Source organism: Oncorhynchus masou, chromosome 2 (assembly GCF_036934945.1).
Source record: "Oncorhynchus masou masou isolate Uvic2021 chromosome 2, UVic_Omas_1.1, whole genome shotgun sequence".
Lineage (NCBI taxonomy): Eukaryota > Metazoa > Chordata > Actinopteri > Salmoniformes > Salmonidae > Oncorhynchus > Oncorhynchus masou.
Genome location: NC_088213.1, coordinates 1,841,889 through 1,853,882, shown reverse-complemented (window position 1 = coordinate 1,853,882; position 11,994 = coordinate 1,841,889).

Here is an 11,994-nt window from a genome sequence, read left to right as displayed (position 1 = left end):
AGATCAGCTGTATGTCCCTCAGTCAGTAGTATGATGAGATCAGCCATATGTCCCCCAATATGATGAGATCAGCCACATGTCCCTCAGTCAGTAGTATGATGAGATCAGCCATATGTCCCCCAGTATGATGAGATCAGCCATATGTCCCCCAGTCAGTAGTATGATGAGATCAGCCATATGTCCCCCAGTCAGTAGTATGATGAGATCAGCCATATGTCCCTCAGTCAGTAGTATGATATGGAGATCAGCCATATGTCCCCCAGTCAGTAGTATGATGAGATCAGCCATATGTCCCCCAGTCAGTAGTATGATGAGATCAGCCATATGTCCCCCAGTCAGTAGTATGATGGAGATCAGCCATATGTCCCTCAGTCAGTAGTATGATATGGAGATCAGCCATATGTCCCCCAGTATGATGAGATCAGCCATATGTTCCTCAGTCAGTAGTATGATGGAGATCAGCCATATGTCCCTCAGTCATGTCAGTATGATGATGAGATCAGCCATATGTCCCTCAGTCAGTAGTATGATGAGATCAGCCATATGTCCCCCAGTCAGTAGTATGATGAGATCAGCCATATGTCCCCCAGTCAGTAGTATGATATGGAGATCAGCCATATGTCCCTCAGTCAGTAGTATGATATGGAGATCAGCCATATGTCCCCCAGTCAGTAGTATGATGAGATCAGCCATATGTCCCCCAGTCAGTAGTATGATGAGATCAGCCATATGTCCCCCAGTCAGTATTATGATGGAGATAAGCCATATGTCCCCCAGTCAGTAGTATGATGAGATCAGCCATATGTCCCCCAGTCAGTATTATGATGGAGATAAGCCATATGTCCCCCAGTCAGTAGTATGATGAGATCAGCCATATGTCCCTCAGTCAGTAGTATGATGAGATCAGCCATATGTCCCTCAGTCAGTAGTATGATGAGATCAGCCATATATCCCCCAGTCAGTAGTATGATGAGATCAGCCATATGTCCCCCAGTCAGATCAGCCATATGTCCCTCAGTTAGTAGTATGATGAGATCAGCCATATGTCCCCCAGTCAGTAGTATGATATGGAGATCAGCCATATGTCCCTCAGTCAGTAGTATGATGGAGATCAGCCATATGTCCCCCAGTCAGTAGTATGATGAGATCAGCCATATGTCCCTCAGTCAGTAGTATGATGAGATCAGCCATATGTCCCCCAGTCAGTAGTATGATGAGATCAGCCATATGTCCCCCAGTCAGTAGTATGATGAGATCAGCCATATGTCCCCCAGTCAGTATGATGATGGAGATCAGCCATATGTCCCCCAGTCAGTAGTATGATGAGATCAGCCATATGTCCCCCAGTCAGTAGTATGATGAGATCAGCCAGTCAGTAGTATGATGAGATCAGCCATATGTCCCCCAGTCAGTAGTATAATGAGATCAGCCACTTGTCCCTCAGTCAGTAGTATGATGAGATCAGCCATATGTTCCTCAGTCAGTAGTATGATGAGATCAGCCATATGTCCCCCAGTCAGTAGTATGATGAGATCAGCCATATGTCCCTCAGTCAGTAGTATGATGAGATCAGCCATATGTCCCTCAGTCAGTAGTATGATGAGATCAGCCATATGTCCCCCAGTCAGTAGTATGATGAGATCAGCCATATGTCCCTCAGTCAGTAGTATGATGAGATCAGCCATATGTCCCCAGTCAGTAGTATGATGAGATCAGCCATATGTCCCCCAGTATGATGAGATCAGCCATATGTCCCTCAGTCAGTAGTATGATGAGATCAGCCATATGTCCCTCAGCTAGTAGTATGATACAGAGATCAGCCAGTCCCCCAGTCAGTATATGATGAGATCAGCCATATGTCCCTCAGTCAGTAGTATGATGAGACCAGCCATATGTCCCCCAGTATGATGAGATCAGCCATATGTCCCCCAGTCAGTAGTATGATGAGATCAGCCATATGTCCCTCAATCAGTAGTATGATGAGATCAGCCATATGTCCCCCAGTCAGTAGTATGATGAGATCAGCCGTATGTCCCCCAGTCAGTAGTATGATGAGATCAGCCATATGTCCCCCAGTCAGTAGTATGATGAGATCAGCCATATGTCCCCCAGTCAGTAGTATGATGAGATCAGCCGTATGTCCCCCAGTCAGTAGTATGATGAGATCAGCCATATGTCCCCCAGTCAGTAGTATGATGAGATCAGCCATATGTCCCCCAGTCAGTATTATGATGGAGATAAGCCATATGTCCCTCAGTCAGTAGTATGATGAGATCAGCCATATGTCCCCCAGTATGATGAGATCAGCCATATGTCCCTCAGTCAGTAGTATGATGAGATCAGCCATATGTCCCCCAGTATGATGAGATCAGCCATATGTCCCTCAGTCAGTAGTATGATGAGATCAGCCATATGTCCCCCAGTATGATGAGATCAGCCATATGTCCCCCAGTCAGTAGTATGATGAGATCAGCCATATGTCCCTCAGTCAGTAGTATGATGAGATCAGCCATATGTCCCTCAGTCAGTAGTATGATGAGATCAGCTGTATGTCCCCCAGTCAGTAGTATGATGAGATCAGCCATATGTCCCCAGTCAGTAGTATGATGAGATCAGCCATATGTCCCCCAGTCAGTAGTATGATGAGACCAGCCATATGTCCCCAGTCAGTAGTATGATGAGACCAGCCATATGTCTCTCAGTCAGTAGTATGATGGAGATCAGCCATATGTCCCTCAGTCAGTAGTATGATGAGATCAGCCATATGTCCCCCAGTCAGTAGTATGATGAGATCAGCTGTATGTCCCTCAGTCAGTAGTATGATGAGATCAGCCATATGTCCCCCAATATGATGAGATCAGCCACATGTCCCTCAGTCAGTAGTATGATGAGATCAGCCATATGTCCCCCAGTATGATGAGATCAGCCATATGTCCCCCAGTCAGTAGTATGATGGAGATCAGCCATATGTTCCTCAGTCAGTAGTATGATGAGATCAGCCATATGTTCCTCAGTCAGTAGTATGATGAGATCAGCCATATGTTCCTCAGTCAGTAGTATGATGGAGATCAGCCATATGTCCCTCAGTATGATGAGATCAGCCATATGTCCCTCAGTATGATGAGATCAGCCATATGTCCCTCAGTCAGTAGTATGATGAGATCAGCCATATGTCCCCCAGTCAGTAGTATGATGAGATCAGCCATATGTCCCCCAGTCAGTAGTATGATATGGAGATCAGCCATATGTCCCTCAGTCAGTAGTATGATATGGAGATCAGCCATATGTCCCCCAGTCAGTAGTATGATGAGATCAGCCATATGTCCCCAGTCAGTAGTATGATGAGATCAGCCATATGTCCCCCAGTCAGTATTATGATGGAGATAAGCCATATGTCCCCCAGTCAGTAGTATGATGAGATCAGCCATATGTCCCCCAGTCAGTATTATGATGAGATAAGCCATATGTCCCCCAGTCAGTAGTATGATGAGATCAGCCATATGTCCCTCAGTCAGTAGTATGATGAGATCAGCCATATGTCCCTCAGTCAGTAGTATGATGAGATCAGCCATATATCCCCCAGTCAGTAGTATGATGAGATCAGCCATATGTCCCCCAGTATGACGAGATCAGCCATATGTCCCTCAGTTAGTAGTATGATGAGATCAGCCATATGTCCCCCAGTCAGTAGTATGATATGGAGATCAGCCATATGTCCCTCAGTCAGTAGTATGATATGGAGATCAGCCATATGTCCCCCAGTCAGTAGTATGATGAGATCAGCCATATGTCCCTCAGTCAGTAGTATGATGAGATCAGCCATATGTCCCCCAGTCAGTAGTATGATGAGATCAACCATATGTCCCCCAGTCAGTAGTATGATGAGATCAGCCATATGTCCCCCAGTCAGTATTATGATGGAGATCAGCCATATGTCCCCCAGTCAGTAGTATGATGAGATCAGCCATATGTCCCCCAGTCAGTAGTATGATGAGATCAGCCATATGTCCCCCAGTCAGTAGTATGATGAGATCAGCCATATGTCCCCCAGTCAGTAGTATAATGAGATCAGCCACTTGTCCCTCAGTCAGTAGTATGATGAGATCAGCCATATGTTCCTCAGTCAGTAGTATGATGAGATCAGCCATATGTCCCTCAGTCAGTAGTATGATGAGATCAGCCATATGTCCCCCAGTCAGTAGTATGATGAGACCAGCCATATGTCCCCAGTCAGTAGTATGATGAGACCAGCCATATGTCTCTCAGTCAGTAGTATGATGAGATCAGCTGTATGTCCCCCAGTCAGTAGTATGATGAGATAAGCCATATGTCCCCCAGTCAGTAGTATGATGAGACCAGCCATATGTCCCCAGTCAGTAGTATGATGAGATCAGCCATATGTCCCCAGTCAGTAGTATGATGAGATGCCATATGTCCCCAGTCAGTAGTATGATGAGACCAGCCATATGTCCCCAGTCAGTAGTATGATGAGACCAGCCATATGTCCCCAGTCAGTAGTATGATGAGATCAGCCATATGTCCCCAGTCAGTAGTATGATGAGATCAGCCATATGTCCCCCAGTCAGTAGTATAATGAGATCAGCCACTTGTCCCTCAGTCAGTAGTATGATGAGATCAGCCATATGTCCCCCAGTCAGTAGTATGATGAGATCAGCCATATGTCCCCAGTCAGTAGTATGATGAGATCAGCCATATGTCCCCCAGTCAGTAGTATGATGAGACCAGCCATATGTCCCCAGTCAGTAGTATGATGAGACCAGCCATATGTCTCTCAGTCAGTAGTATGATGGAGATCAGCCATATGTCCCTCAGTCAGTAGTATGATGAGATCAGCCATATGTCCCTCAGTCAGTAGTATGATATGGAGATCAGCCATATGTCCCCCAGTCAGTAGTATGATGAGACCAGCCATATGTCCCCCAGTCAGTAGTATGATGAGATCAGCTGTATGTCCCTCAGTCAGTAGTATGATGAGATCAGCCATATGTCCCCCAATATGATGAGATCAGCCACATGTCCCTCAGTCAGTAGTATGATGAGATCAGCCATATGTCCCCCAGTATGATGAGATCAGCCATATGTCCCCCAGTCAGTAGTATGATGAGATCAGCCATATGTCCCCCAGTCAGTAGTATGATATGGAGATCAGCCATATGTCCCTCAGTCAGTAGTATGATATGGAGATCAGCCATATGTCCCCCAGTCAGTAGTATGATGAGATCAGCCATATGTCCCCCAGTCAGTAGTATGATGAGATCAGCCATATGTCCCCCAGTCAGTATTATGATGGAGATAAGCCATATGTCCCCCAGTCAGTAGTATGATGAGATCAGCCATATGTCCCCCAGTCAGTATTATGATGGAGATAAGCCATATGTCCCCCAGTCAGTAGTATGATGAGATCAGCCATATGTCCCTCAGTCAGTAGTATGATGAGATCAGCCATATGTCCCTCAGTCAGTAGTATGATGAGATCAGCCATATATCCCCCAGTCAGTAGTATGATGAGATCAGCCATATGTCCCCCAGTATGACCCAGCCATATGTCCCTCAGTTAGTAGTATGATGAGATCAGCCATATGTCCCCCAGTCAGTAGTATGATATGGAGATCAGCCATATGTCCCTCAGTCAGTAGTATGATATGGAGATCAGCCATATGTCCCCCAGTCAGTAGTATGATGAGATCAGCCATATGTCCCTCAGTCAGTAGTATGATGAGATCAGCCATATGTCCCCCAGTCAGTAGTATGATGAGATCAACCATATGTCCCCCAGTCAGTAGTATGATGAGATCAGCCATATGTCCCCCAGTCAGTATTATGATGGAGATCAGCCATATGTCCCCCAGTCAGTAGTATGATGAGATCAGCCATATGTCCCCCAGTCAGTAGTATGATGAGATCAGCCATATGTCCCCCAGTCAGTAGTATGATGAGATCAGCCATATGTCCCCCAGTCAGTAGTATAATGAGATCAGCCACTTGTCCCTCAGTCAGTAGTATGATGAGATCAGCCATATGTTCCTCAGTCAGTAGTATGATGAGATCAGCCATATGTCCCTCAGTCAGTAGTATGATGAGATCAGCCATATGTCCCCCAGTCAGTAGTATGATGAGACCAGCCATATGTCCCCAGTCAGTAGTATGATGAGACCAGCCATATGTCTCTCAGTCAGTAGTATGATGAGATCAGCTGTATGTCCCCCAGTCAGTAGTATGATGAGATAAGCCATATGTCCCCCAGTCAGTAGTATGATGAGACCAGCCATATGTCCCCAGTCAGTAGTATGATGAGATCAGCCATATGTCCCCAGTCAGTAGTATGATGAGACCAGCCATATGTCCCCAGTCAGTAGTATGATGAGACCAGCCATATGTCCCCAGTCAGTAGTATGATGAGACCAGCCATATGTCCCCAGTCAGTAGTATGATGAGATCAGCCATATGTCCCCAGTCAGTAGTATGATGAGATCAGCCATATGTCCCCAGTCAGTAGTATAATGAGATCAGCCACTTGTCCCACAGTCAGTAGTATGATGAGATCAGCCATATGTTCCTCAGTCAGTAGTATGATGAGATCAGCCATATGTCCCTCAGTCAGTAGTATGATGAGATCAGCCATATGTCCCCCAGTCAGTAGTATGATGAGACCAGCCATATGTCCCCAGTCAGTAGTATGATGAGACCAGCCATATGTCTCTCAGTCAGTAGTATGATGGAGATCAGCCATATGTCCCTCAGTCAGTAGTATGATGAGATCAGCCATATGTCCCTCAGTCAGTAGTATGATATGGAGATCAGCCATATGTCCCCCAGTCAGTAGTATGATGAGACCAGCCATATGTCCCCCAGTCAGTAGTATGATGAGATCAGCTGTATGTCCCTCAGTCAGTAGTATGATGAGATCAGCCATATGTCCCCCAATATGATGAGATCAGCCACATGTCCCTCAGTCAGTAGTATGATGAGATCAGCCATATGTCCCCCAGTATGATGAGATCAGCCATATGTCCCCCAGTCAGTAGTATGATGGAGATCAGCCATATGTTCCTCATTCAGTAGTATGATGAGATCAGCCATATGTCCCCCAGTCAGTAGTATGATGGAGATCAGCCATATGTTCCTCATTCAGTAGTATGATGAGATCAGCCATATGTCCCTCAGTATGATGAGATCAGCCATATGTCCCTCAGTATGATGAGATCAGCCATATGTCCCTCAGTCAGTAGTATGATGAGATCAGCCATATGTCCCCCAGTCAGTAGTATGATATGGAGATCAGCCATATGTCCCTCAGTCAGTAGTATGATATGGAGATCAGCCATATGTCCCCCAGTCAGTAGTATGATGAGATCAGCCATATGTCCCCCAGTCAGTAGTATGATGAGATCAGCCATATGTCCCCCAGTCAGTAGTATGATGAGATCAGCCATATGTCCCCCAGTCAGTATTATGATGGAGATAAGCCATATGTCCCCCAGTCAGTAGTATGATGAGATCAGCCATATGTCCCCCAGTCAGTATTATGATGGAGATAAGCCATATGTCCCCCAGTCAGTAGTATGATGAGATCAGCCATATGTCCCTCAGTCAGTAGTATGATGAGATCAGCCATATGTCCCTCAGTCAGTAGTATGATGAGATCAGCCATATATCCCCCAGTCAGTAGTATGATGAGATCAGCCATATGTCCCCCAGTATGATGAGATCAGCCATATGTCCCTCAGTTACTAGTATGATGAGATCAGCCATATGTCCCCCAGTCAGTAGTATGATATGGAGATCAGCCATATGTCCCTCAGTCAGTAGTATGATATGGAGATCAGCCATATGTCCCCCAGTCAGTAGTATGATATGGAGATCAGCCATATGTCCCCCAGTCAGTAGTATGATGAGATCAGCCATATGTCCCTCAGTCAGTAGTATGATGAGATCAGCCATATGTCCCCCAGTCAGTAGTATGATGAGATCAACCATATGTCCCCCAGTCAGTAGTATGATGAGATCAGCCATATGTCCCCCAGTCAGTATTATGATGGAGATCAGCCATATGTCCCCCAGTCAGTAGTATGATGAGATCAGCCATATGTCCCCCAGTCAGTAGTATGATGAGATCAGCCATATGTCCCCCAGTCAGTAGTATGATGAGATCAGCCATATGTCCCCCAGTCAGTAGTATAATGAGATCAGCCACTTGTCCCTCAGTCAGTAGTATGATGAGATCAGCCATATGTTCCTCAGTCAGTAGTATGATGAGATCAGCCATATGTCCCCCAGTCAGTAGTATGATGAGATCAGCCATATGTCCCCCAGTCAGTAGTATGATGAGATCAGCCATATGTCCCCCAGTCAGTAGTATGATATGGAGATCAGCCATATGTCCCTCAGTCAGTAGTATGATATGGAGATCAGCCATATGTCCCCAGTCAGTAGTATGATGAGATCAGCCATATGTCCCCCAGTCAGTAGTATGATGAGATAAGCCATATGTCCCCCAGTCAGTAGTATGATGAGATCAGCCATATGTCCCCCAGTCAGTAGTATGATGAGATAAGCCATATGTCCCCCAGTCAGTAGTATAATGAGATCAGCCATATGTCCCCAGTCAGTAGTATGATATGGAGATCAGCCATATGTCCCTCAGTCAGTAGTATGATGAGATCAGCCATATGTCCCTCAGTCAGTAGTATGATGAGATCAGCCATATGTCCCTCAGTCAGTAGTATGATGAGATCAGCTGTATGTCCCCCAGTCAGTAGTATGATGAGATCAGCCATATGTCCCCCAGTCAGTAGTATGATGAGACCAGCCATATGTCCCCAGTCAGTAGTATGATGAGACCAGCCATATGTCTCTCAGTCAGTAGTATGATGGAGATCAGCCATATGTCCCTCAGTCAGTAGTATGATGAGATCAGCCATATGTCCCTCAGTCAGTAGTATGATATGGAGATCAGCCATATGTCCCCCAGTCAGTAGTATGATGAGACCAGCCATATGTCCCCCAGTCAGTAGTATGATGAGATCAGCTGTATGTCCCTCAGTCAGTAGTATGATGAGATCAGCCATATGTCCCCCAATATGATGAGATCAGCCACATGTCCCTCAGTCAGTAGTATGATGAGATCAGCCATATGTCCCCCAGTATGATGAGATCAGCCATATGTCCCCCAGTCAGTAGTATAATGAGATCAGCCATATGTCCCCAGTCAGTAGTATGATATGGAGATCAGCCATATGTCCCTCAGTCAGTAGTATGATGAGATCAGCCATATGTCCCTCAGTCAGTAGTATGATGAGATCAGCCATATGTCCCTCAGTCAGTAGTATGATGAGATCAGCTGTATGTCCCCCAGTCAGTAGTATGATGAGATCAGCCATATGTCCCCCAGTCAGTAGTATGATGAGACCAGCCATATGTCCCCAGTCAGTAGTATGATGAGACCAGCCATATGTCTCTCAGTTAGTAGTATGATACAGAGATCAGCCATATGTCCCCCAGTCAGTAGTATGATGAGATCAGCCATATGTCCCCCAGTCAGTAGTATGATGAGATCAGCCATATGTCCCCCAGTCAGTAGTATGATGAGATCAACCATATGTCCCCCAGTCAGTAGTATGATATGGAGATCAGCCATATGTCCCCCAGTCAGTAGTATGATATGGAGATCAGCCATATGTCCCCCAATATGATGAGATCAGCCACATGTCCCTCAGTCAGTAGTATGATGAGATCAGCCATATGTCCCCCAGTATGATGAGATCAGCCATATGTCCCCCAGTCAGTAGTATAATGAGATCAGCCATATGTCCCCAGTCAGTAGTATGATATGGAGATCAGCCATATGTCCCTCAGTCAGTAGTATGATGAGATCAGCCATATGTCCCTCAGTCAGTAGTATGATGAGATCAGCCATATGTCCCTCAGTCAGTAGTATGATGAGATCAGCTGTATGTCCCCCAGTCAGTAGTATGATGAGATCAGCCATATGTCCCCCAGTCAGTAGTATGATGGAGATCAGCCATATGTCCCTCATTCAGTAGTATGATGAGATCAGCCATATGTTCCTCAGTCAGTAGTATGATGGAGATCAGCCATATGTCCCCCAGTCAGTAGTATGATGAGATCAGCCATATGTCCCCCAGTCAGTAGTATGATGAGATCAGCCATATGTCCCTCAGTCAGTAGTATGATGAGATCAGCCATATGTCCCCCAGTCAGTAGTATGATGAGATCAGCCATATGTCCCTCAGTCAGTAGTATGATGAGATCAGCCATATGTCCCTCAGTATGATGAGATCAGCCATATGTCCCTCAGTATGATGAGATCGGCCATATGTCCCTCAGTCAGTAGTATGATGAGATCAGCCATATGTCCCCCAGTCAGTAGTATGATATGGAGATCAGCCATATGTCCCTCAGTCAGTAGTATGATATGGAGATCAGCCATATGTCCCCCAGTCAGTAGTATGATGAGATCAGCCATATGTCCCCCAGTCAGTAGTATGATGAGATCAGCCATATGTCCCCCAGTCAGTATTATGATGGAGATAAGCCATATGTCCCCCAGTCAGTAGTATGATGAGATCAGCCATATGTCCCCCAGTCAGTATTATGATGGAGATAAGCCATATGTCCCCCAGTCAGTAGTATGATGAGATCAGCCATATGTCCCTCAGTCAGTAGTATGATGAGATCAGCCATATGTCCCTCAGTCAGTAGTATGATGAGATCAGCCATATATCCCCCAGTCAGTAGTATGATGAGATCAGCCATATGTCCCCCAGTATGATGAGATCAGCCATATGTCCCTCAGTTACTAGTATGATGAGATCAGCCATATGTCCCCCAGTCAGTAGTATGATATGGAGATCAGCCATATGTCCCTCAGTCAGTAGTATGATATGGAGATCAGCCATATGTCCCCCAGTCAGTAGTATGATATGGAGATCAGCCATATGTCCCCCAGTCAGTAGTATGATGAGATCAGCCATATGTCCCTCAGTCAGTAGTATGATGAGATCAGCCATATGTCCCCCAGTCAGTAGTATGATGAGATCAACCATATGTCCCCCAGTCAGTAGTATGATGAGATCAGCCATATGTCCCCCAGTCAGTATTATGATGGAGATCAGCCATATGTCCCCCAGTCAGTAGTATGATGAGATCAGCCATATGTCCCCCAGTCAGTAGTATGATGAGATCAGCCATATGTCCCCCAGTCAGTAGTATAATGAGATCAGCCACTTGTCCCTCAGTCAGTAGTATGATGAGATCAGCCATATGTTCCTCAGTCAGTAGTATGATGAGATCAGCCATATGTCCCCCAGTCAGTAGTATGATGAGATCAGCCATATGTCCCCCAGTCAGTAGTATGATGAGATCAGCCATATGTCCCCCAGTCAGTAGTATGATATGGAGATCAGCCATATGTCCCTCAGTCAGTAGTATGATATGGAGATCAGCCATATGTCCCCAGTCAGTAGTATGATGAGATCAGCCATATGTCCCCCAGTCAGTAGTATGATGAGATAAGCCATATGTCCCCCAGTCAGTAGTATGATGAGATCAGCCATATGTCCCCCAGTCAGTAGTATGATGAGATAAGCCATATGTCCCCCAGTCAGTAGTATAATGAGATCAGCCATATGTCCCCAGTCAGTAGTATGATATGGAGATCAGCCATATGTCCCTCAGTCAGTAGTATGATGAGATCAGCCATATGTCCCCCAGTCAGTAGTATGATATGGAGATCAGTCATATGTCCCCCAGTCAGTAGTATAATGAGATCAGCCATATGTCCCCCAGTCAGTAGTATGATGAGATCAGCCATATGTCCCTCAGTCAGTAGTATGATATGGAGATCAGCCATATGTCCCCAGTCAGTAGTATGATGAGATCAGCCATATGTCCCCCAGTCAGTAGTATGATATGGAGATCAGCCATATGTCCCCCAGTATGATGAGATCAGCC